The 6,040-nt window shown below is 31.4% G+C and overlaps 1 long non-coding RNA gene across 1 annotated transcript; it reads left to right on the top strand.

Moving 5' to 3' along the window:
* The first annotated feature begins 5,235 nt into the window (after positions 1-5,235).
* LOC115880647 lies at positions 5,236-5,829 on the top strand. The gene is made up of 2 exons (XR_004049917.1): positions 5,236-5,285; positions 5,710-5,829. It is a non-coding gene; the product is annotated as an uncharacterized LOC115880647 (long non-coding RNA).
* Positions 5,830-6,040: the final 211 nt, after the last annotated feature.

The raw sequence follows: 6,040 nt of genomic DNA, 5'->3' as shown, positions 1-6,040 counted from the left end.
CAATAAAACACAAAGTTTACTTAATCTGAATGAGTTGCATAGAGGCCACTAGCTTTTTAATTTTAACAGCCGGGTGGTCGGGGTTCAAAGATATTAATAAAAGGGCGCCACGAGATTATACTCTATGAACTCGGCATAAAAGATGTTCTATTAAGTAGACTTCAACACTAACCTCGAACTGTTGAGTGCAACTATCATGAACTTCAAATATTCTATAACTATTTGTACTTAAGTGACTCTAACTTAACTATGAGACTAGACTGCAAATAATACTACTAAAAATGATCAAGTAATTTATTAAAATATTAAAAGTTTATAAAGAAATGAATGAAATGTGTTAGAAATTTAAAATCGATAAGAATTACTAAAAATACGAAAATGATCTAAGCTATATTAAATCTAAGACGTCATCCCCTTAGCTAACTTATACTAGATACAGTCAGGATGGTTTATAAATAGCAAATCTAAATCTAAACAGTCTTACTCTAATCGATGTACAATCTTGAAACAACTCGGAAGTTCCTCCGGCTGAGCTACGGTGTATAGCTACAGGGTGGCTAGGGCGGTGCACAGCAGCTCGGTGTACTGTCACTGGAGCCCACGGATGTCAGCAGACGTACGGATGCCGGCCAGGTGTAGGACTTCAAAGGTGAACATAAAAACCCTAAATAATATTGGTTGTCTTAGAAAAGAGCCTCAATTATAGAACAAGGACTAGCACAACGTGTAGGAGTTAATGAAGGTAATAAAGAAGGACTAATTAAATCTGAACTTTACCTCAACGAGGGTTTATGATGTCCAACGGGTAATTCTACACACGGGCAACAGGAACGGATGGAATTCTGGACTGTTCTGTGCTATACGGTCTGGATCGGTCTTCTTGCTCTTGGAACTGTTCGGGGACTTCTTGGGCACGTGGAATCGGAATATCGGTCGGAAAAATTTGGCTATTTAATCCCTCACGGAAATTGGTCGGCGGTCCATAAAGATCATCAAAATCCAACCACGCCTCTGACCAAAGGTGTTTCGGAAGCCTTAATCCTTCTCTAGGAAGACCTGCTATTCACCCACAGGGAATGCTTCACGAAACGGCAGCCAGTTCTTCACGACGACACTCTTCAGCCGGGGAGTACACAAGAAGTGATGCAAGGATTCGATTTCCTTCACAAAATCAGATTTCAACCGGAAATCTCCCTCCAGGATATAGATAGAGAACTATATATCTCGACTAGTCCAACTCACAAAAAGGCATAAATAAAAAACGACGTTCTAGAATATTTTTCATTGTCATATTTCATATCCGGTCAATGAACGAACTTATTCACAAATTCCCAGCATTAAATGAACGAATTGCACACTGCGATCCACATCAAAAATAACCAATTTAACTACGAAATTTTATCTGATAATTATAAAATTTCAATAACCAAAACAAAGGATAAATAAATCCAAAAACATCTGATTTGATCTGACAGTGACAATGGACAAGTGATGACCAAAGATTTAGAGAGATGGACAAAAATTATAATGCTGGGCGGCATCCAGTGATAATATTCTGTGGCTCTATAGCGCGGTGTATATCGGGTTGCATAATGGTAAAATTTAAATAAAATAATATTTAACAATAAAATTATAATAAACATGATGCAAAAATAATAGCTATTTGCGATATTTTATGAGCTAGCACACAGAGGTCGTTGCGAGGAAATTTGACTGTTACAGCCGGTAGACGTTGCGTTCACAACTGCGCATCATATCAGTATACAACATTTTGGTCACTACTGCACATCATAAATTCGCCCTGTATTTCAGGAACTAAGGAAGGAGGCTAGGATCAACGCGCGTATGTGTAGCATATTTAGTTTCATAAAAACAGTAGCAAAGCAATGTGAGAATCGCATCATTGTATTTCTACTCACAAACGAGAAATCCCATAAAACACACGAAAATGGGACCCTGTACAGATGTCATGCGCAGTAGTAGGGCCTATTTTTTATCTGGTCGGGCCCTAAGGCCCAAGCAAAAATTCGGGTCCTCTTTTCCAATAAAATTCAAAAATTCTCTTGTTAGTTTGCATGAGTTAAAGAAATAAAACAATTATTTTTATTTTTATTTTTTTAATAATTTTAAAAAATAAATAAACATTATTATATCCAACAAAATAAATAATAAAAAAAACAACAATTAATTCTAATTTTAAAAAATGCATTAATTATATCAATCTAAAGCTTATTTTATTTAATTCTATTTTCCTTATCAGAGGTAACTGTTTTTTTTTCTCTGCTATGTAAATTTGCATTTGAAATTATGAATATTTTACAACCTTTGACGGGCCCCACAACCACCGGGCCCAAAGCCCGGGCCTTATGGGCCTTATGGTAAAATAGGCGTTGCGCAGTAGTGAACCGCAGTAGTCTACCGGCAGCCAGACGGCCCGCACTTTGGTCAGTAGACCACAGGAGATCATAGCAAAAGATATATTAAAGAACCAACTTTCTTAAAATTCTCGTTTTCCCGACGGTGCAAGCTCTTGTATCTACTATTATATTTTTATTAATGTTAGATTAGATATATTTGTCAAAAAAGTGTCAAAACGTCCGTTATCGTACAATCTATTTCCGTTGTAATCAACGGATTACGTTAGTGAAACGCGCATCCAGTGCAAAAGTAAAGTACAATTTTGATGTATTGTGGTAAATTAATGTTTTATTTTGTTGTTGTAACACCAAAGGTTCCAACTCCCAACTGTAATAACAATAGCCCGTACAAGTTCTGGATTTAAAACCTTCACCGCTAGAGTAACTGCCACCAAACAATAATAATTGGTTGTTCAATGACAGTAACATTACAAAAACATTTTATAGGTGTGCTGATGAAGACTAAAAACAAAGGTACACATTGCTTAAATAATTATCAAAATCGGCTTACAAAAAATCTGTAATCATCTGGCTTATCTAAAAATGCAGTAATGCCGCTAAATGGCCCAGCAGCTGATGCGGCTTATATAAAATTCTTCTTTCTTCTTCTTCTAAAAATGCAGTACCTACCCAAGTACCTACCGGGTTTAGAATCCACAGATACTCATTTTTGAGCAAATTAATTAAAAAGACAACTTTAAACAAAAACATGTGACGTTTAAAACATAATCAACTAATATAAATAATAAACTGTCATTAGATAAAGAACGTTTTGAAATTAAAAATATTACCAAATTAGCCAATTGTCAAAGAGTTGGTGAAATGACGAATAAATTGTATTTTTTGTATTTATTTTGTATGTCGTCTGCCAAAATATTCCTTGATTCGTTGAACAGACTCTATATTCACATTAAGTGGTGATATTTCCAGAAATTTACAGAAATAAACCCACCAAGGATATTAAAATTTATTATTCGATCGTTTTATGAAGTATTTTTGTTTATCCATTCTGATACAAATTGTGATGTAGTAAAAAAAAATTATAATAATAAATCTCTGTATTATTTTATTTTAAAATTTAAGTTATGATTGAATATAACCCAATCATTGGATTGGGTTATATTTAAAAAAATATATTTATTTTTGAATGTTTATTCGTTTTTGTATTATTTTATAAAATGTATATGCATATAAGCTTAGCTAAAGCCGAATTATTAATAGACTGAAAATATAAAATAAATATTTTTAATAAAACTTGTCTGTTTGTATTTTATTTATCCAGAATTTTCACCTAGTGGAAAAGTTTCACGATTCAGAACTAAACTTGATTATATCATAAAAACCTACTATAAACAATATTAGTTCCTGAATATTTCTACGAGGTAATTCATTTTCATCTAAAATTTAATTTTTATGCGTTTATTGATTTTATACCAAGATAAAAAGCTTGAATAGCTCCAAATTTATTAATACTACAAGACTTCCGCTGAAGAACGAAAATAAACATTTTTAATTATTTAATTTCGTTTGTGTTTTATTTTCCTGGGGTTTCCACCTAGACGAAACAAGTTTTATAATGTGGAAAATTGAATTATATCATAAAACTCTAAGGATAAACTTTAAAGCTTCATTCAGAACCTAGAAATAACTGGAATAAATCAGTTATACTTTATACATGCTTTATACCGTATGATCGAAAAAAAACGGCGTCCAGTTGGCTTGGAAATGACGATCGATGATATTTCCCATATAATTTTATATATAAAATGACAGCGATCTTCATTTCATAGCCATCGTTGACGCCGTTTTTATTCGATCATACGGTACTATATTTAGTTATATTTTAGTTTACGATCATTCGCAATTAATTAAAATTGATAGAATATCCTAGCAACATGCAGATTGCCGTAGGCAGTTGTGTCACTAAAAGAAAACCTAATTATTATATTATAAAATAATACACTTTTTATTTATATTAGTATATTATTTATTTTAATTAGCATATAAATATTACTATTAATAAATAGTAATATAATATCAAATAATATTAATTTATTAATTAAAAATTAATATAATATCAAAAAAGGGTAAACGAAAGAAAAAAAAGTGTAACTTTAACCCAACTTTTTAACAGTTTTTTAAAAACTAACCGACTGAGTGCATTTTAAGGATTTTCTATGGTGGTGGGTTTAAGGAGTTTACAATAGAGGTGATAAAAACGTGTTTAGAAATCCTTGTTGGTCGTTTACGTTATTGTCGTTTTTAGCTGATTATAATATTTCTAACTGTTGTACATTTTCTACAAAAGTACTAGGTAAATTTGAAGTAATAATATAATAATAATATATATAATAATATAATTCAGTTTTTTCATTAATTGCGTGACTTGTTTTATGGCTAGACCGGAACTTTGCTGGAGATTATTAATAGATTTTATAAATATATTCTTTAATCCTAATATCTAAATTTCTACCTGTTTGACCTATGTACCGGTTGGCTAACTAAAAATGGACGCCGGCTGTATCTCAGAAACTACTTATCGCATAGCTATGGAGGGCTTAAAAAGAAGGTTTATCGGCAATGGGCATATTTGAAATTTCTGTCCCCACTTTTAAGCAGGTTCCTCGGTTTGACAGTAGAGGCACTGCGATCGATAGGGATACTATATTTTCATTGTTATTATACGGTTTAAGTTTGTTTTTGCTAAAATTATAGTTAATTTGTTGAATTTTTAGCAGTCTAACAATGAGCATTGTGAAAAAAAAACTATACAGTAGAAATAGCTCGGTATCTGGCTGTAGAAGTGGATATTTCAATGAAAAAAAGCGAAGAAAGAAAAGTAACCCAAAACTTTTCAAAGCTCCTAATGTAAGTAATATGATTATTTATTTAAAAAAAAGTATGATAGATGTTAAGAAAAACATTAAAATTATATACTATCAGTGTACAGATTTATTTAAAAATCATATTAATAGAGAATATAGCCCAAAATCGAACATCTGCATGACATAACCTAGAGAGCCTAAAATAATAATAATTTAATACTTTAATACCTACTAACATGTTATTATATATGTGCTACTAGGTGTTTAAATTACCTATGATTAAATAAGTAGGTATTAATAATATATATTAACAACCATTGCTATTAAATATTATTTGAATATTATAGAAAGTGAACATTAAACATTATTTACACTTCAAAAATATAGTTTCAAAATAACAGCTACCTCGAATAGTGAAAAATATTTGTTTAAATTTATTTAATAATTAGGTATATCTCTTTTACTAGGATGACTAGGATCCTAGCATCGACAAAGAAGAAAGACATCCTAACTTGCTACAGCATTGGCAAAGGGCAGTTCCCCAGACAAAATACTTCGCAGTAGTGATGTGTTTTATGCACTTATTTAGACAAAATTAGTTGACGGAACCAAAACGGAACTGTCAGTAGATAAGGGTAGATAATTTATTTTACTATTAGTAGATAATTTCTTTATTGTATATTCAGGTGTATATTACATATATTAAATTTAGCTACTTGGAGTTAGTCAATTAATCAAAATAAAAGTTATGTATTTATATTCCTAAATAAATAAATTTGATGTTTCGATGTTTCCTGT

The sequence above is a fragment of the Sitophilus oryzae genome, unplaced genomic scaffold (assembly GCF_002938485.1).
Source record: "Sitophilus oryzae breed Bouriz unplaced genomic scaffold, Soryzae_2.0 scaffold_1639_pilon_pilon, whole genome shotgun sequence".
In the NCBI taxonomy this organism is placed as follows: domain Eukaryota; kingdom Metazoa; phylum Arthropoda; class Insecta; order Coleoptera; family Curculionidae; genus Sitophilus; species Sitophilus oryzae.
Note: the sequence above shows the minus strand (reverse complement) of the source record. Positions and strands in the feature narration are given on the sequence as shown.